The 21276-nt window shown below is 38.6% G+C and overlaps 3 long non-coding RNA genes across 3 annotated transcripts; all 3 read left to right on the top strand.

Annotated features, from left to right (window-relative positions):
• The first annotated feature begins 961 nt into the window (after positions 1-961).
• On the top strand, positions 962-2360 carry LOC130996038 (uncharacterized). Its single transcript, XR_009092369.1, has 2 exons — positions 962-1542; positions 2097-2360. It is a non-coding gene; the product is annotated as an uncharacterized LOC130996038 (long non-coding RNA).
• A 2691-nt stretch (positions 2361-5051) lies between these two features.
• LOC130996003 (uncharacterized) lies at positions 5052-7000 on the top strand. Its single transcript, XR_009092325.1, has 3 exons — positions 5052-5210; positions 6117-6174; positions 6775-7000. It is a non-coding gene; the product is annotated as an uncharacterized LOC130996003 (long non-coding RNA).
• Positions 7001-14405: 7405 nt separating this feature from the next.
• Positions 14406-16347, top strand: LOC130996004 (uncharacterized). Its single transcript, XR_009092326.1, has 3 exons — positions 14406-14555; positions 15462-15519; positions 16122-16347. It is a non-coding gene; the product is annotated as an uncharacterized LOC130996004 (long non-coding RNA).
• Positions 16348-21276: the final 4929 nt, after the last annotated feature.

Below are 21276 nucleotides of genomic sequence, written 5' to 3'. Positions count from 1 at the left end.
TACATGTAATCAGAATCATATTCCGCTGCGTACTCAGAACTTTTATGTTTATTTGGCTAAGTCAGAGATATCTGAACTTACTAGTTATTTGAGTCTATACGACTAAACTTCTGTTACATTATAAATATTCCTTTTGTTAAATGATGAAATGCGATCCTTCCTTGTTTGATTATCCCCTTTCTACCCCGCTTCTAATTTCCCTCTATTAGTCACGGTTTCCCGGCTTAATTATCCTTAATTAGGACCGGTCGTGACAAATAATAAATCCATTATTAACAATTAATAGAAGCCCAATCAAAATAAATAATAAGAGCCCATTTATAAAAATAATAGAGTCCAAACAATATATATATTAGCCCAATGGAAATAAAATAAGCAAAGCCCAATTGAATTAATCTCCGGCCCAATAAAATAAACTAGGCCCAAAATAAATTAAAAGAAAAGCCCATACTGAAAATAATCAAAGCCCATTCTCCCACTAATTCTCGGTTATCCCTTTCTTTCCAAGCAAGACACGTTCTCTCTCTCTCTTTTTTTTTTTTTTTTTTTTTTTTTTTATACTGCATCTCTCTCTAAAATCAATACTGCCACAATTAAAATACCCTATTTTCTTTTTTTCTTTTTGGTCAGAAATTTTAAATCCTCATAAACAACAAAATCGACACATCATTAAGAAATTTTTTTTTTTAAAATTTATAGCACTCATGTAAACCCACAAAATCGACACTTTCTTTAAAATAAAGCACTACCCATCATTTTCACTCCTACAATAAAACACCTCACATTTTATATTACCTCTCTCTCTCTCTCAATTCACCACACGCACACACACACTTTATATCAACAAATCCCTCTCTATTTTTTTTTTTAAAGTAAAAATTCCTTATCTCTCTTTTTTTTTTCACTAACATCGGTTCCCCATTTTCTTTAAAAGCCTAACCCACCATTTTCTTTAATCACCATCATCATCGATTCTTCCCCTTTTTTTTTTTTAAAGCATACACTCCCTCTCTCTCAATTATTAAGGAAGAAACACTGCACATCTCTTTCTCTTTCTCATAACACACTCACACACTATTCATCATCTCTCTAAAATCAAGAATCGGACACTGCTCAACATCTCTCTCTCTCGCTCGATTCCGGCCATCCCCTCCCCGCGTCCTGGCCGTTCCGGTCGCCAGCGAGGCCGCCGCGTGGAGCTGCTGCCGCTGACTGCTCGTGGAGGACCAAGGCGAGCTCCTCGCCTGAAACCGTCGACTGCTGCTGTTCACGGAGTCGCGCCGACCGCTGCTGTTCATGGAGTCGCGCCGTCCGCTGCTGTTCATGGAGTCGCCGCTGGCTGGTCTGCTTCGCCGGAGTCGCGGCCTGGAGTTGCTGCAGGCTCGTCCGGTGGTCAGTGGCTCGCTGGAGGAGCGCCGCCGCCGACCGCTGCTGTTGGCAGCAAGAGCCCGGCAGCCGCCTCTCCCGGAGCCGCCGTCGCCGTGAGTCGCAGAGCTCCGACAATCCACCATCCTTTCTCTCTCGTTTTATCACTCACGATAGGTTCGTAAATTTGAATAATTTTCAGAAAATTCAACTTTGTATAAAGACTTGATTTTGGAATGAAAACTTGGTTTTCTGTATTCTTATTTACAACATATAATAGCTCATTATGTATCACAGAAACGAATGGTTTGCTATATTTGCTATGTCCATTGATGCATATGTAGGTTCTCTACCATTCTGTATTCCTAATTAAACCGAAGCGTGCAAATGAGATAGTGAATACCTTGAAAGTTTTGTTTGTTGGTTGTTGTTGCTGAGTTATATATGGTGATCTTGTTTCGTCTAAAATTCTTTGCAGCTGCTAAGGATTTTAGGTAAGTGAGGATGCCTTTTATAGGGAGTAAATACTGAAGCTGCTAGTGTGAAAAATATGGTGAATAGTGCGGCTAAGTTTAGGCGTGATTGAAGAATTCAATGAGATTATATTTGCTGCTGACAAATTAGATTTGTCTGTTGAATACTTGAGATTTTGGTTGAAGAATTAATGAGATTAGATTTGTTTGTTGAAAACTGAAACCAAATGAAGGTGTTCGGGTGTGAAAATTTTGCAGATATGCTGCTGGAGCTGGAGTCAAAAAAAAATGTCAATAGATGGCTGAGCATGCTTGAGCATGCTTAAAGGATATCTGCAGATTTTCTTCACACACATACACTATTCCATTTTTTTTTTAATGTTGGTAGATAGATAGAAAAATAGGGGTTTGTAAAGTGAAGTATAAACAGAAGCAATAATTCTTGTCTTGGAATTTATATATCTGTAATATTGTATTGCATCTTTTTTTTTTAAATAAAATCCAACTACCGGGTTTTGTTAATATCGCGTGTTTATAAAACTACTCGATATCTGCTTCCTTTCTTAGCTAGAATAAATTCTAAATTAAATCCGTAGATTTAATTCTTCATAAACCGGAATAAATTCACGACTCAAGAAATAATAATAAAAATAGAAAAATAATTCTATTGTGATTAATAAATAACGTGACTTAACTAAGTCAGTTATGAATCTGAAATAAATAATTATTGGCTTACTCAATAATTCTCATCGCGGTTTTATTTACGCGAAGCTACTGACTTGGTAATAAAATAATAATCCTGCTTAATTGAATATAATCCAAGGTCATAAGCTGAATTTAAATCATAAATAATTACTGGGCTTGATTTACTGAAAGATGAAATAATAATATCATATTACTGGATTTAAAAATATAATAAAAGAGCGGGTTGTTACATACTACCCCTCTTAACAAAAATTTCGTCCCGAAATTTGTATACCTATGTGAAAAGTTCTGGGTATTTTTCTTTCATTTGGTCCTCAAGTTCCCACGTTGCTTCTTCCGGTCCATGGTGTCTCCACAGTATTTTGACTGACGCGATCGATTTATTCCTTAACTCTTGCACCTTTCGGTCCAAAATGGCTTCAGGTTTTTTCCTCGTACGTCAAGTCTGGGTTAAGAATCATTTCATCTTGGTGAATCACGTGTTTGGGGTCAAACACGTACCGTCTCAGCTGTGACACGTGGAACACATTGTGGACGTTTCCAAAGCTAGGTGGCAGTGCCAACCTATACGCTACGGGACCTATTCTTTCAAGGATCTCATAAGGTCCTACAAAACGGGGTCTCAACTTACCCTTAACACCGAATCTAACGATCCCTTTCGAGGGTGATATTTTAAGGAAAACCTTGTCTCCAATATGAAATTGTAGTTCAGTTCGTCGGGTATCAGCATAAGACTTCTGTCTGTCCTGGGCCTCTTTAATTCTTGCTCTAATCTGGCGGATGGTCTCAATCATCTCGCTTACTGCATCTGGCCCAAGGATTTTTCTTTCACCCACTTCATCCCAGTAAAGTGGTGATCTACACTTCCTTCCATACAGCGCCTCATAAGGTGCCATATCAATGGTTGCCTGGTAACTATTGTTGTAGGCGAATTCGATTAACGGCAGCACTGATTCCCAACTTCCTCCTCGGTCTAGCACCACTGTCCTCAACATATCTTCAAGGGTCTGAATTGTCCTTTCTGATTGTCCATCTGTTTGAGGGTGAAAGGCGGTGCTAAAGTTTAATCTCGTTCCCAACTCTTTCTGTAAACTGATCCAAAATCTAGAAGTAAATTTTGAATCTCTATCTGAAGTAATGGATATTGGTATTCCATGTAGCCGTACAATCTCACGAATGTACAGTTGGGCTAGTTTCTCCGATCCATGGGTAATTGGAATCTGTAATACCCGGGCTTTTGATGACGTGTTTAATTGCTTGAGTTTGAGTGATTAGGGTATAGATCCCTTGTTTGATTACTTTGTAAAGAAATGAGAAGTTATATGAAGTTTTATTGTTATTTTTTTTTATATTGAGATGTTCTTTTGATGATGTGAGAATGATGTGTGATTTTATATTCGTATTTGAGTTTGAGTATTTGAATAATTCGAGATAATTATTTGAATGAGAAAGATGAATTCGGAAGTGAAATCTGAGTCCGTTAAGACGTTTTTGAAATTTTTGACTTTTTGACGATGAATAGTAAAATACTGCTATTTCGTCTTTTTGTCGACTTTCAAAATCTTACATGCACGTCGTCGAGAAATATTCTTAGTTTTTCGATACGAGTCCAATAATGAAAGTTTTTATTTTTGGACGATGAGTGAATAGTAAATCGGGATTTCTCGATAAACGAACCGAGCTCGTTTATCAGAATTTCGAGAACGAGCTTACGTTTTCTATATTTATATAGAATTACGAGTGTAATGAAAGTGAGTAGGAGTTGAGAGGGCGAGTAACGAAGAGTATGTGTAGTTAGTCGTTAAAACGAGACGAAACGAGATATTTAACGACTAACAGGTTAATATCCTAAAAGGTCTAACCTACTGTAACACCCAGCATTTTCACTACAGTATATATTATTAATATTATTTCTATTTTCTATTATCTAAAGGAAGAAAGAGAAGTAGAATCAGAGATGAGATGGGATATTATTATAAAATCCTGAGCTTTTAATTTGCATCCTTTATTAATTTTATTCTTTGAAGCAAGTTTATAATTCCTAGTTAAAGGGATTATTCTATTGTTTTTCAGAGATGAGAATGGTGATAAATAAGAAATATTATTATTCGACTTATTGCTCGACTAATTGAAGTGACGGATGTTATTTAATTATTTATCTTTGAGCTTTCTTATTTTAATAAGTGATGATTTATTATTAAAGCATAAATATTAGATTTATTATTATTTCTTAATTATTGAGATTATTTTTCAAATTATTCAAGTGAGGTTTTATATTATTAAGTTATGAAAGGAAATGTTAGAATTATTTTGTGAGTTAGTTAAGGTGTAGAATTTTAAACCCACACATACTCATATTTTATTTTGTATGTGATGTGTGGCTCGATAGTTATAAGAAGAGTTTGTTCCTAAAGTGCTTGATTGAAGGTTATATAGTGCTATTTCTATAATAGCAATTTTATAGATTTTAATAATAGGTGTATTTTATTGGATAAGTATAGTGGACTTTATGAATTATTATAAGGAAAGACAACCTTCCTTTTCTCCCTTCTTCTACCAAGGTGCCGTATCCCTCTTCTTTTCCTCAACCTCCATGTTTGTCGATCCAAGCTCCAAGAATCACTCCAAAAAAATCACACCTATATTCATCCAGAAACGTATATTAAGGTGAGAAATCTTGGATTAAGTCTTATTGATAGTTGAATAGAAGAAATTCTCCTATCTCTTCTTCTTGCTATTTCGAGAAATAGGCTGTTGTGGAAGAAAACGATTTTGCCTCTTGTATCATGTTGATTACTACATGTTTCAAGTTAGTAATTGTTTAGAATTAAGTTAAGCTAAAGCATGCTAATGTGTTCCTATAGCTGTTATTTGAGGAAAATATGAGTGATATGTCAATGAGCATTGCTGTCAGATTTCGGGTTGGACAGAACAGTATGTTTCGGGGTACTTTTGATGATGTTTTCGTAGTCCAAATAACTTGAAATTTTTACTGTAATAACTTCATCATGTGTAGTCGTTCTCTGCAAAATTTCAGCTAAATCCGAGACCATTAGATATGCTAAATTATTTTCTGAAATGTACTGCGCGAAGCAGCGAAGTTCAGTGGTAGATTCTGCCTTTTGTGATATAACTTCTCATACACTTGATGTATTGTATTTTTGTAACTTTATAATAAAAATAGACTCGAGAGATTTCTAAAAATGTAAAGTTTGTATTTTTCTTTAAAGAGGATGATTTTATATGATATTTCAAAGTTGAGATTCATATATGATTACATATTTGAGATTTCCTACTTGAGCAAGTTATTAATAGAACTGTGCTAAGTGATTGATGTTTAGTTATTAATTGTAAGCTAATCTATATAGAATGGATTAGTTTACTCTTAAGCTTTTCTCAAGTTGAGATATCCCAAGAGATGTGATGTTACTATTTGCTTTTAGTTAACTCCATATAAGTAGAATACTCAGATTAGAGGATGCAACTTTCAAGTGATAGAAGTTTCATTCAAGATTTACTTTCTATTTCCTTACTTATTATTCAATCTTACTTGGGAACCTCATTATAATGAAGGTTTGAGTGGCAGTGTAGAGTGAACAAGCAAAGACTTCTATTTCATTAAGCGTATCAGGTGGGCATTACTTTTACTATACGTATAGAGATCCCCTGCGTGTCGTAGGCCTCTTATACGAATGAATGCATGAGATGATCTAACTGTTAATTTCAGTTTCATATATATATCAAATGAGTTTAAATGTTACGTTCAAGCAAGTTATTTCATGACAAAATCTTTGAGTTAAAGTTATTTCAAGTATTGTCTTGCCATAAAATGTTTAAATTTTAGTATGATATCTATCTGCTTTGGCTTTGCCAATGATGCAATCGAATTCGGGTCTTGAGCAGTTGATAGCTATCCTGCCAGGGCTAGTGTACACCAGTGACCGTGAGTCATCTAGCGGGTTGGCCGGTCAAGTGTTCGTGAGAGGTGGCCACCTCTCCGGCACAAAGTTCCAGATATGATAGATTACAAGAGAACTTAGTCTGCAGACGAACTTTAAGAATCACAAATGAATTTAGTAAGCTTGGGCCTTTTTAGCGAAAAACTCCCTTGCTGTACTGTTTATGATGGCATGACAATTTACAGTTTTGAAGCATGTATTTTTATACTTAGGCATACGTGCCCACTGAGTACTTTTGTACTCAGCCCTGCATATGTTTTCTAAATGTGCAGGTTGAGCTAATGTGGTGATGGTGCTGCAATGAGCGGAGTCTCCAGGGTTGTTAATAAATAGTTAACCTGTCTAGAATATGTCTTCATACATATGTCTAGCTACTTTCCGCTGCAAGATGTTGTTGATGTTATAGTATGTTATGTCATACTTTGAGTCTTAATAGAATGGTTTCATATGATGTATAACTTGATTAATGATATTAATTAAGTTTTATGCTGTTTTTCATAGACTGTTTTCAATTGAGTATTAATGAATAAAAATGACGAGTTTTATTAAGATGAGTAAGTTTTACAGCTATAAATGGCGCCCCTTTTCTTCCCCTTCTTCTTTAACCCTATCCCTAGTCGTGGATCACTCGGCCTAACTATCCCTAGTTAGGGCGGGCTGTGACAGAATGGTATCAGAGCGAAGGAAAGCTCTGAATTAGAAGTCTTGAGTTTAGTCTAGAATGAGTCACTAGACTAATAGTTATTAACAACCGTGAGCTCAGCGCACCATCACACCAGGCTCAACGAGGTATGTAAAATTTCAAAGTTTATTTGACGTTAAATTTTGAAGAGCATGATGTTGAGGTTATATGATGAGTTATGATGTTACACTTTGAAGGTGCATAGTTTGAGTTTGAGGATGACAACATGATTAATAATGAGTTATTATGTTGTAAGAGCATATGTTGACGTTACATGATGAATCATGAGAGCGTTTATATCATATGATGTTATATGATTGAGGATGCATAATTATGAGTTATGATGTGATGTATTTGAGATGTTTTGTGATGAGAATTGTTTGAACAGTTGCGATAAGTCACAATGATTTAGATGAAGGAATCTAATGTCATTGTTAAGAGAGATTTTCTACTGAGTAGAAGGATGAAATGAGAACTTAGAGCTAAAGCTTGAGAGAATTAGCAATTGCTTTAAGTACTTGTTGGTTTGAGTTATGAGTTTGAGTTATGAGCTTGAGTATAATAGCATGATTAATGATGAGTTATTAGCATGCTGCAATGAGATATTGTACGATATGTTGAGTTGTTTTGTGACGCGAGTTTTGCTCACGCAACCTTAATGGTACTTGAGGAGGTATCATGAGCCATAGTCTTTGGAGATGGCTTTGAGAGAGAATTGTTGAGTTGTCTTACTGAGTCACGATGATTTAGATTAAGGGATCTAATATTATTGTTTAGAGAGATTCCCTACTAAGTAAAGATGGGACGAGATGAGAATTTAGATGTTTTGAGCTTGAGTTTTAAGATAACAGTACTACTTAGTAGGAGTTTTGCTAAGTTATGTTTTATTTATTTCTGTTGCTGGAGCCAAGTAGAGTTAGTTCCTAGAGTCACCTTTAAGTTCTCCTTATAGGTTGGCCAGGACTGTTGGCACTGCACGAAAGTGGACTGTTGTGAGATCGAACTCAGAGAATATCGGATACGAGGACGAGGCGTACAATATGTGGTACAGAGATACCCTAGCAGATTTTCAAACACATGTTCATAGACTATGAAAGGATGAAAGCCTTATGGTTGTTACTAGACTGGATGGCATCGTGCACCTAGTCCCCGTGCTACCAATCGAGTGGTAGGATTGAGCAAGGACGAAAGTCACTCAATATGATGGGACATGTCGTCTTGAGCGCTGGACCCACAGGAGATGGGATTTGTTATAGATACCCAGATTTTCTATACGGATCTACTGACCGGATGCTTGTTTTCTACCAGGGACTCTAGAAGAGTGTAGTAGATATCGAGTCGATCTTTTAGTATCAGTTACCAAAGATAATAAAATGATAAACGATAATGAGGATGAGAAGTAGCCAAGGGGGCTAGAGTTGATGAGGATGAGAAGAGAAGTCGATGTAGGCTAGAGCTAAGGATAATCTTGAGAGTATGCGCGGTACACCCTCGTTTTTTTTTATTAGTTTCAATTACATTGCGATGTATATAACTTACTTAGGAGATACTGATATTTGAGATTTTGACATACTGATAGATAAGCATGCGAATATAGTACCCTACTGATGTTAAATAGATGGATGTTCCTAGTGTGCTAAAGTAGCAACTAGATGACTTAACTGATAGCAATTACCGTAGGAGGTCCAGGCCGATACATAGTACTATTAATGGTGTCGGTTTAGAAGGGACATTACGATAGATACTATGGTTTTTGTAGGGTTTATATAACCCCTTTATGTAAGTCCTCTAAAAAGAGGCATTCTACTGATGGATATATTAGGTAGACCAGAGAGGTCTTTTTGTTAGCATTTCGTGAGTGCTTATTGCCTTACAGATGAATGTTAAGGTGACCGTGAGGGTTTCCTTAAAGTTGAGTTAGTAAATTGAACTTGAGTTTCGAGGATGCTTAGAGCGTTGGTCGAGTTGAGTTTTCCTTTTGTGATTTCAAAAATGCCTCAAAGATGTCATCAAGAGTGTGATGTGAAGGATAGGCGGGATAATACTCCGCCACCACCACCGCAACATGAGAGGAGAGTCGAAAAATATTGAACTTTTGAAACAAGAGTCTAGAACATAGGACCCTGAGTTTAAGCTTTTAGCTTGCTGGTGTGAACTTAAGTTTTGTTAAATATAGTATGTTGAGGGTTTAGAAGACACAGAATTTCCAAGTTCGGGATAGTATATCCCGTGTGACTGGGGAGTGATTATGTTGGACCTGGCCAGTCCGCATGATCCAAATCTCAGTAGACGTGTTTTGGGTTTATAAACCCATGTGTTTCAACTTTCGGTTGAATAGCCAGATGGGTTTTTACTCTAGGTCATTTTTGTTCGACCTGGTAGTTACTTCATTCTACCCTCTGGTCATTTATTTGAGTCTCTTGAACAATTTGTTTTGATGTCATTCTAGGGTTGAACCCTTACAACTTTTGAGTTATCCTAGTAGATTCTTTTGATGTATAAGACTAGTGAAAGGCACGTCAGAGGACTTTAACACCCGAGCAACTGGTAAACTACACCTGAGAACAATTCAAGGCTACTCTTGAGAAATATGTACCAAGGAGTACAGTAAGCAGCGAGAGGCTGACTATCGAAGTTTGATGCAAGGAAAGAAATCGGTTGTAGAGTATAACCGAGAATTCTGTGAGCTATCACGATTTGCTCATCAGAAGATGGATACTGATGAAGAGATGTCTGAGTTTTATGTGCCGGTTTAAGGCAGGACTTTAAGGTAGTATGGGCAAGTTATTGGATGCATCAGTTAGAATCCTGTTTAATACAGGAGCCTCGCATTCTTTAAGTGTTTGAAGCATGTTACCTTCAAACTCGAACCAAAACGAGCTAGTCCCAAGTTGAGAGTAATCACTCCTGTAGGAAGAGCTACTACAGTTTCTCACATGATTTCTAAATTAGAGTTTAAGTTAGAATCACTAAAGATGAAAACAAGAACCTTGCACTTAATGCCTATATGGAACGTAGACATTATTCTAAGGATGGACTGGTTAGCAGAGAACTTTGCCCCGATTGATTGTAAGAAGAGATAGATAATTTTCCAACCACCTGGGAAGGAACAGACATGTTTTCACGGCATTGATAGAAAGAAGAGAGTTCCAATCGTTTCGGCACTTCAGGCGTCGAAATTGGTAAAGAAGAAAGGAGCACAAGCTTACCTAGTTTACTTGAAGGATGAAGGAGAATCAAGTAAAAACTTTGAGGATGTAGCAGTGGTAAGGGAATATAGAGATGTATTTCCCAAGGTCTTACCAGGATTGCCACCAACAAGACAGTTGGAGTTCACTATCGACCTAGAACCTGGATCAGCACTAGTGTCGAAGGCACCCTATAGAATGGCGCCTAAGGAGCTACAAGAGCTGAAGATTCAGCTACAAGAATTGCTCGAGTTAGGTTTTATTAGACCTAGTGTATCCCCGTGGGGAGCACCAGTCCTTTTTGTCAAAAAGAAGGATGGCACGTTAAGAATGTGCATAGATTATCGAGAGCTGAATAAATTGACACTCAAGAACAAATATCCTTTGCCGAGGATAGATGACTTGTTTGATCAATTACGAGGAGCGAGCTTTTTCTTGAAAGTTGACTTGGGATCAGATTACCACCAGTTGAAATTCTGACAGAAGGATATACCTAAGACAGCTTTTCAAATGAGCTATGAGCATTATGAGTTCATAGTTATGCCATTCGGTTTGACGAAGGCACCAGTAGTTTTCATGGATCACATGAATCGAGTGTTCCATCAATAACTAGATAAATTTATCCTAGTTTTCATAGATGATATTCTCATCTATTCGAAGAATGAGCAGGAGCGCCAAAACATTTGAGAACGATGTTGGAAACGCTAAGAGTTGAGAAGCTTTTTGCCAAATTCACCAAGTGCGAGTTTTGGTTGAACGAAGTAACTTTTCTAGGACATATTGTATCATCCGAAGGAATTAAAGTTGACCCGTCAAGGTACAAGTTGTACATGAGTGGAGATCACCAACTACGCCTAACGAGATTCGCAACTTTTTAGGCTTAGCAGGATACTATCAGAGGTTTATTAAAGGATTTTCCATGATAGCAAGACCGAGAAAAGAAGTTAAGTACAATTGGAAAGAGGAGTGTAAAGAGAGTTTTTAAGAGCTTAAAGGAAATTGACTACAGCACCAGTGCTGCTAGTCCCGGAAATGGATAAAGAGTATACCATCTACACAGATGCGTCAAAGAATGAGCTAGGATGTGTTTTGATGCAAGAAGGAAGAGTTATAGTCTATGCATCACGACAACTTAGACCCCACGAGATAAATTATCCAACGTATGATTTAGAGATTGTAGCCGTTGTGCATGCCCTGAAAATTTGGAGACATCATCTCTACGGAGTTAGATGTGAGATTTTCACGGACCACAAAACTTTGAAATACTTTTTCAAGCATAAGGATATTAACATGAGGCAAAGGAGATGACTCAGATTAGTAAAGGATGTTAACTGCGACATTAACTATCACCCTGGCAAGGCCAATGTAGTAGCCAACGCATTGAGCCGAAAGGTCTCGTCAAAGTAAGGATGTCTTCTCACGAGAGAGGATGAGCTTATAAAGGACTTTGACAAGATGAGGATAGAGATGATAAAACCACCAGGGACGATAGCGAGTATTATTGCGACGATGCCTAGTTTGAGGAAAATGGTGATTGAAACACAAGGAAAGATGAGACAATGAACAAGTTACGAGAAAGGATAAGAGCATGAGATCTCAAGAGTTACCAAAAAGCATCAGACAATGCTATCTTATTTGAGGGGAGAATATGCATTCCCCGCGATGATGAACTTAAGAATACGATCATGAGTGAGACTCATGACACGCCTTACACCGCCCACCCAGGAGGCACAAAGATGTATCAGGTTGTGAAAAATAGATTTTTGTGGGACGGAATGAAACGAGACATAGCTTCGTTTGTAGAGCGATGCTTAGCTTGTCAGTAAGTGAAAGCATTACACCAACGACCCTATGGGAAGTTAAAACCGTTGGAGATTCCCGAGTGGAAATGGGATCACATAGCGATGGATTTTGTGATAGCTTTACCGAAAAGTCAAAGAGGAAATACAACAATTTGGGTGATTGTAGATCGACTAACAAAATCTGCACATTTCATACCGATCCTAATCGCATATGGACCAGATAAGTTAGCACAATTGTATGTTCGTGAGATTATAAGATTGCATTGAGTACCGGTGTAGATCACCTAAAAAAAATATATATTACATCACGTTTTTGGATGAGTTACAGAAAGAGTTGGGTACAAGGATGAATTTTAGCATAGCAGACGATAGAAGATATGATAAGAACTACTATCCTTGATAAAGGAGTACATCGGGAGAATGTGTTGCCACTAATTGAGTTTGCCTATAAGATGTGAGACAAAGTTTCGAGATAGGAGACAAAGTTTTCTTGAAGGTTTCACCCTCAAAGGGGATGAATAGATTTGGAGTTAAAGGACAACTTAGACCCAGAGTTATAAGTCCTTATGAGATATTGCAAAAGATATGTCCAATAGCGTACATGTTGGCTTTGCCACCTAGCTTTGAAAATGTGCATAATGTGTTCCACGTGTCACAATTGAGAAGATATATTTTCGACCCAAACCATGTGGTTTACTAAGAAGAAATGATCTTAGAACTAGACTTGAGTTATGAAGAGAGAGACCTCAGATGATGCTAAATCATAAGATTCGGCAATTGAGAAATAATTCGATTGCACTGGTTAAAGTCCAGTGGAGACGTTATAGTTAGAATGAAGTGGAAAGAGAGCTTAAGGATAAGATGTGAGAGAAGTACCCGAAATATTTGCAGGAGGTACAAATTTCGGGACGAAATTTATTTTTAAGGGGGAGGGTATGTAATACCCGGGCTTTTGATGACGTGTTTAATTGCTTGAGTTTGAGTGATTAGGGTATAGATCCCTTGTTTGATTACTTTGTAAAGAAATGAGAAGTTATATGAAGTTTTATTGTTATTTTTTTTTATATTGAGATGTTCTTTTGATGATGTGAGAATGATGTGTGATTTTATATTCGTATTTGAGTTTGAGTATTTGAATAATTCGAGATAATTATTTGAATGAGAAAGATGAATTCGGAAGTGAAATCTGAGTCCGTTAAGACGTTTTTGAAATTTTTGACTTTTTGACGATGAATAGTAAAATACTGCTATTTCGTCTTTTTGTCGACTTTCAAAATCTTACATGCACGTCGTCGAGAAATATTCTTAGTTTTTCGATACGAGTCCAATAATGAAAGTTTTTATTTTTGGACGATGAGTGAATAGTAAATCGGGATTTCTCGATAAACGAACCGAGCTCGTTTATCAGAATTTCGAGAACGAGCTTACGTTTTCTATATTTATATAGAATTACGAGTGTAATGAAAGTGAGTAGGAGTTGAGAGGGCGAGTAACGAAGAGTATGTGTAGTTAGTCGTTAAAACGAGACGAAACGAGATATTTAACGACTAACAGGTTAATATCCTAAAAGGTCTAACCTACTGTAACACCCAGCATTTTCACTACAGTATATATTATTAATATTATTTCTATTTTCTATTATCTAAAGGAAGAAAGAGAAGTAGAATCAGAGATGAGATGGGATATTATTATAAAATCCTGAGCTTTTAATTTGCATCCTTTATTAATTTTATTCTTTGAAGCAAGTTTATAATTCCTAGTTAAAGGGATTATTCTATTGTTTTTCAGAGATGAGAATGGTGATAAATAAGAAATATTATTATTCGACTTATTGCTCGACTAATTGAAGTGACGGATGTTATTTAATTATTTATCTTTGAGCTTTCTTATTTTAATAAGTGATGATTTATTATTAAAGCATAAATATTAGATTTATTATTATTTCTTAATTATTGAGATTATTTTTCAAATTATTCAAGTGAGGTTTTATATTATTAAGTTATGAAAGGAAATGTTAGAATTATTTTGTGAGTTAGTTAAGGTGTAGAATTTTAAACCCACACATACTCATATTTTATTTTGTATGTGATGTGTGGCTCGATAGTTATAAGAAGAGTTTGTTCCTAAAGTGCTTGATTGAAGGTTATATAGTGCTATTTCTATAATAGCAATTTTATAGATTTTAATAATAGGTGTATTTTATTGGATAAGTATAGTGGACTTTATGATTATTATAAGGAAAGACAACCTTCCTTTTCTCCCTTCTTCTACCAAGGTGCCGTATCCCTCTTCTTTTCCTCAACCTCCATGTTTGTCGATCCAAGCTCCAAGAATCACTCCAAAAAAATCACACCTATATTCATCCAGAAACGTATATTAAGGTGAGAAATCTTGGATTAAGTCTTATTGATAGTTGAATAGAAGAAATTCTCCTATCTCTTCTTCTTGCTATTTCGAGAAATAGGCTGTTGTGGAAGAAAACGATTTTGCCTCTTGTATCATGTTGATTACTACATGTTTCAAGTTAGTAATTGTTTAGAATTAAGTTAAGCTAAAGCATGCTAATGTGTTCCTATAGCTGTTATTTGAGGAAAATATGAGTGATATGTCAATGAGCATTGCTGTCAGATTTCGGGTTGGACAGAACAGTATGTTTCGGGGTACTTTTGATGATGTTTTCGTAGTCCAAATAACTTGAAATTTTTACTGTAATAACTTCATCATGTGTAGTCGTTCTCTGCAAAATTTCAGCTAAATCCGAGACCATTAGATATGCTAAATTATTTTCTGAAATGTACTGCGCGAAGCAGCGAAGTTCAGTGGTAGATTCTGCCTTTTGTGATATAACTTCTCATACACTTGATGTATTGTATTTTTGTAACTTTATAATAAAAATAGACTCGAGAGATTTCTAAAAATGTAAAGTTTGTATTTTTCTTTAAAGAGGATGATTTTATATGATATTTCAAAGTTGAGATTCATATATGATTACATATTTGAGATTTCCTACTTGAGCAAGTTATTAATAGAACTGTGCTAAGTGATTGATGTTTAGTTATTAATTGTAAGCTAATCTATATAGAATGGATTAGTTTACTCTTAAGCTTTTCTCAAGTTGAGATATCCCAAGAGATGTGATGTTACTATTTGCTTTTAGTTAACTCCATATAAGTAGAATACTCAGATTAGAGGATGCAACTTTCAAGTGATAGAAGTTTCATTCAAGATTTACTTTCTATTTCCTTACTTATTATTCAATCTTACTTGGGAACCTCATTATAATGAAGGTTTGAGTGGCAGTGTAGAGTGAACAAGCAAAGACTTCTATTTCATTAAGCGTATCAGGTGGGCATTACTTTTACTATACGTATATAGAGATCCCCTGCGTGTCGTAGGCCTCTTATACGAATGAATGCATGAGATGATCTAACTGTTAATTTCAGTTTCATATATATATCAAATGAGTTTAAATGTTACGTTCAAGCAAGTTATTTCATGACAAAATCTTTGAGTTAAAGTTATTTCAAGTATTGTCTTGCCATAAAATGTTTAAATTTTAGTATGATATCTATCTGCTTTGGCTTTGCCAATGATGCAATCGAATTCGGGTCTTGAGCAGTTGATAGCTATCCTGCCAGGGCTAGTGTACACCAGTGACCGTGAGTCATCTAGCGGGTTGGCCGGTCAAGTGTTCGTGAGAGGTGGCCACCTCTCCGGCACAAAGTTCCAGATATGATAGATTACAAGAGAACTTAGTCTGCAGACGAACTTTAAGAATCACAAATGAATTTAGTAAGCTTGGGCCTTTTTAGCGAAAAACTCCCTTGCTGTACTGTTTATGATGGCATGACAATTTACAGTTTTGAAGCATGTATTTTTATACTTAGGCATACGTGCCCACTGAGTACTTTTGTACTCAGCCCTGCATATGTTTTCTAAATGTGCAGGTTGAGCTAATGTGGTGATGGTGCTGCAATGAGCGGAGTCTCCAGGGTTGTTAATAAATAGTTAACCTGTCTAGAATATGTCTTCATACATATGTCTAGCTACTTTCCGCTGCAAGATGTTGTTGATGTTATAGTATGTTATGTCATACTTTGAGTCTTAATAGAATGGTTTCATATGATGTATAACTTGATTAATGATATTAATTAAGTTTTATGCTGTTTTTCATAGACTGTTTTCAATTGAGTATTAATGAATAAAAATGACGAGTTTTATTAAGATGAGTAAGTTTTACAGCTATAAATGGCGCCCCTTTTCTTCCCCTTCTTCTTTAACCCTATCCCTAGTCGTGGATCACTCGGCCTAACTATCCCTAGTTAGGGCGGGCTGTGACAGAATCGGTATAAAATGAGCGCTCTTCGTGAGACGGTCTACTATTACCCAAATAGCTGTGTTGCCCCTATTTGTCTTGGGTAGACCCGTCACGAAATCCATCGCTATGTGCTCCCATTTCCATTCTGGGATTTCCAATGGCTGTAATTTCCCATATGGTCGTTGATGTAAAGCTTTCACTTGCTGGCATGCAAGGCAACGCTCTACAAACGAGGCTATATCTCGTTTCATCCCGTCCCACCAAAATTTCTGTTTTAGATCTTGGTACATTTTGGTACTTCCGGGATGAGCGGTATAGGGCGTGTCATGAGCTTCACTCATGATCTCGTTTCTCAGTTCCTCGTTATGGGGAACACACAATCTTCCTTCAAAAAGAACTGCGTTATCCTTTGCCTCTTGGTAGCCTCCTGGCGTGCCTGTTCGGATCTTGAGACGAACTTTTTCCAAGCTCTCATCCGCTCTCTGGGCACTGACGATCCTTTCTCTGAGGTCTGGGACGGCTACTAGAGTTGCAATAATTGCTCTTGTCGTTGCCGGTGGCTGAACCACTTCTATCTTCAATTTGTCAAAATCCCTTACAAGCGTGTCTTCTTGAGTGAGAAGAAGTCCTAACTCGGATTGAGTTTTACGACTTAAAGCATCAGCTACTACATTAGCTTTTCCCGGGTGGTAGTTGATACCGCAATCATAATCCTTCACGAGCTCGAGCCATCTTCTCTGTCTCATGTTCAAGTCTTTCTGCTCGAAAAAATACTTAAGGCTTTTGTGATCAGTGAAGATTTCACATCTAACTCCGTATAGATGGTGTCTCCAAATTTTCAAAGCATGAACAATTGCTGCTAGTTCCAGATCATGAGTGGGGTAGTTCAATTCATGTGGCCTTAGTTGTCGCGAGGCGTAGGCGATGACCTTCCCTTCTTGCATCAACACACAACCTAGCCCATTTTTGGACGCGTCTGTGAATATCACGTATTCTTTATCGGCTGCTGGAACTGCTAGCACTGGTGCAGTTGTCAATTTCTTCTTCAGCTCTTGGAAGCTGGCTTCACACTCTTCGTTCCACTTATACTTGATTCCTTTACGAAGTAATTGCGTCATTGGTCTCGCTATTTTAGAGAATCCTTCGATGAATCTCCGGTAGTATCCTGCCAAACCTAAGAAACTTCGGATTTCATTAGGTGTGGTTGGTGATTTCCACTCGCGCACTGCTTGCACCTTGGCGGGGTCCACCTTGATTCCATCTGCTGATACGATGTGCCCTAGAAACATTACTTCTTTCAGCCAAAATTCGCACTTGCTGAATTTGGCGAACAACTTCTCCGTCTTTAATGTCTCCAGGATGATTCTCAAATGATTTTCATGTTCTTGGTCATTCTTAGAATAGATGAGGATATCATCTATAAACACTAAGACAAATTTGTCTAAGTATGGATGGAAAACTCGATTCATAAGGTCCATGAATACTGCCGGTGCATTGGTTAGACCAAATGGCATGACAATGAATTCATAGTGACCATATCTTGTGCGGAAAGCGGTCTTAGATATATCCTCTGGTCTGATCTTCAGTTGATGATAACCAGACCTTAAATCTATTTTTGAGAATACACTGGCTCCTTTGAGTTGATCGAACAAATCATCTATCCTTGGAAGAGGGTATTTGTTTTTAAGCGTCAGTTTGTTCAACTCTCGATAATCAATGCACATCCTCATGGTTCCATCTTTCTTCTTGACAAAGAGTACAGGCGCTCCCCAAGGCGAGACACTGGGTCTGATGAAACCCAAGTCCAAGAGTTCCTGTAGTTGCACCTTTAATTCTTGTAGTTCCTTTGGGGCCATCCTGTACGGTGCCTTTGATACTGGGGCAGATCCAGGTTCTAGATCAATGGTGAAATCTAGTTGCCTGTCTGGAGGTAGTCCTGGCAATATTTCAGGAAAAACTTCTGGAAAGTCTCGTACTATTGCCACATCTTTCACCTTCTTGTCTTCACTAGCTTCCCCGTTTAGGTAGACGAGATAAGCTGTGCTTCCTTCCTTCATCATTTCTTTTCTGGCTTGTAATGCGGATATTACTGGTACTTTTTTCTTCATACCTATGCCGTGAAATTCCGTCGGTTCCTTTCCAGGTGGTCGAAGAGAAATTTTTCGTTCACTACAAAGGATGGTGGCGTGATTCTCAGCTAGCCAGTCCATTCCTAAGATCATATCTACGTCCCACATGAGCAGAATATTAAGATTGTTCGCTACCATCTTAAGTTCTCCTATTTCAAATTCTACGTTCGAGCAAACATGTGTGGTGGTAGATCTTTCTCCTGAGGGTGTAGTGATTCTTAAGGCATACTTAGCTCGTTCTGATTCGATTTCTACGGTATCTACGCAAGGGGCAGATATAAAAGAATGCGAGGCACCAGTATCGAACAGAATCATTATGGAAAAACCTTTAAGCTTGCCCATACCTGCCAGGTTTCCCTGGTTCTTCTCGGGCTGGTTTTGGGTGAGAGCAAAGGCTCTCGCCTGCTGCGGCAATGGTTGCTGCCGCCTCTGTTGCTGTTGGCGCTGTTGGTGCTTGTGTTGGTATTGCTGCTGGTATGGCTGTTGTTGGCGGGGCTGGTATTGGTATTGCTGCTGGTATGGCTGTTGTTGGCGGGGCTGGTGTTGCCCTTGAACTGCTTGCAGGGGCTGGGCATAAGTGGCCCTGATTGCCGCGCCCTGCTGTTTGTTGGGGCATTGTGACGAGTAGTGGCCCTTCTGGCCACACGTGTAGCAACTGTCAGTTCCAGCCTTACAGACACCACGATGTGGTTTGTGGCATTTTGGACAAAGGGGAACTTCATTTTGTCTTTGGCTGCCCCCAGCTGGGGCAGGACCCTGTTGCTTCCCTTGTCCTTGTTGCTGATATTGTCCAAACGGCGCATTTCCTTGCCATGGCCTCTTGTTAGTCTGGTTTTCATTTCCTCTATGGTCGTTCCAGTTGCGTTTCCCTTTAAAGTTCTGAGGGCGTGCAGGTGGGTTGGCTGGCGCTGGGGTCTGTGATGGAGCCAACCTTTCTACTGGCATCGCAGCTTCGATGTCCAGTGCCCTGTTCAAAGACTCAGTGTATGAGAGTCCACCATGACTAGCTAGAGTCATCCGAATCTCGTGCCTCAGACCGGCACAAAATTTCTCCGCCATTTTCTCATCAGTATCCACCTGTTGTGGAGCATAACGCGATAAATCGCAGAACTCTCTGTCATACTCTGTCACCGTCTTCTTCCCTTGTTTCAGGCTATAGAACTCAGCCTCCTTCTTCTTTCTGTAGCTTTTGGGAATATACTTATCATATAATCCCGTCTTAAAGTCTTCCCAAGTGTATGCTGTCCATTGTTCGGGAGTCAGAGTCTTTCGGCGGGCTTCCCACCAAAAATCAGCCGATCCGGCTAGTTGGAAAGACATACACGAGAGTCGCTCTTCTTCTGTGCAGTGTAGGAAGGTGAAGATACGCTCCAAGGCGCGTATCCAAGCTTCGGCCTCGGCTGGGTCGCCTGTCCCAGTAAATGTGGGCGGATTCTGTCGAAGAAACAGTTCTTCAGTCCTTCTAGCAGGGGGTGGAGGGGGTGGGGTAGGTTCCCTATCGTTTCGCCGCCCTTCAGGTATTTCATCGCGATTTCCATCATTGTTAACGTTTCTCCTAGGGGGGCGACCTCGTTTAGGCGGCATTCTGCAAATTACAAACACCCTTTTTAATACATTCTATACAGGAATCTCTAAGGCAATTAATAAAGAACTGTTTGTTAAATTTAACTTATCATAACTCCAAAACTAATATATTAACAGGAACCGTTGCATACACAAGTCACATTATTCAAAGTTACTACATTCTTAACTGACTCGTGAAGAATAAAACCCGTAGAGAAACATAAAACATACACGAGATCGTCGTAGAAAGCCCATGCTAGGGTCATATATATATAGGGAATATTGCCTCATCGAGGGCTTTTACATCGTCAACCCAAAATGTAAGTAAAGTCTATCTAGTACTCCCTATGATGTATTGGCTTACTAGTTAAGCAATCACAAAAGGGTTTTTATTCACGGAACGTCCTAGAGACCAACATTTCCGTACTAATGCTAGCTAGAAACAACATAAATAAAATCATAGTCATTGGAACGAATTATTGTTTCCGGAGTACATTCACAAGCTAAAACTATCAAATCTATGAACTCTGAGTCGCGGTACGACTGTTCCTCGGTGACGCCAGGGGGTCCTCTTCTGGATCCTCCTCGGGGTCCTCCTCCTCATCCTCCTCGGGGTCCTCCTCCTCATCCTCGCCCGGCTCCCAGCTGGGCAACGGAGTCTCTCCCTGGCCCTCGCCTGTCTCCTGCATGATCTGGGCTGAGCGGAAGATATCGTCCACAATCTCACGGATCGGATCGTCTCTGGTGCTGATCCTGGCCGTGGCACGAGGCTTGATTGGAGCTGGAGTTGGCACGGGCTTGGGACGAGTAATTCTCATCGTACCATACTGTGCTGTATCGTCATCCTCCTGCATAGGGTATTTGCCCCTATCTAGAAACTCCCTCATGTTGGCCATGACCCTGTCGACATTTGCCATGGCAGCCTCAAACCTTGCGTCTATCGTAGGTATCAGTGGTGGTGGAGTAGCAGTAGCTCGGATCACTGAGTCAGGGGGCGATGGGAAATCCCTGCGAGCCCGTGGACGAGAAGGGCCTGCCTCGTCATCGTGCCTACCACGGCGCCCTAGAACTGAGGCTCGTGGTGGAGAATCT

Source organism: Salvia miltiorrhiza, chromosome 7 (assembly GCF_028751815.1).
Source record: "Salvia miltiorrhiza cultivar Shanhuang (shh) chromosome 7, IMPLAD_Smil_shh, whole genome shotgun sequence".
In the NCBI taxonomy this organism is placed as follows: Eukaryota; Viridiplantae; Streptophyta; class Magnoliopsida; order Lamiales; family Lamiaceae; genus Salvia; species Salvia miltiorrhiza.
Note: the sequence above shows the minus strand (reverse complement) of the source record. Positions and strands in the feature narration are given on the sequence as shown.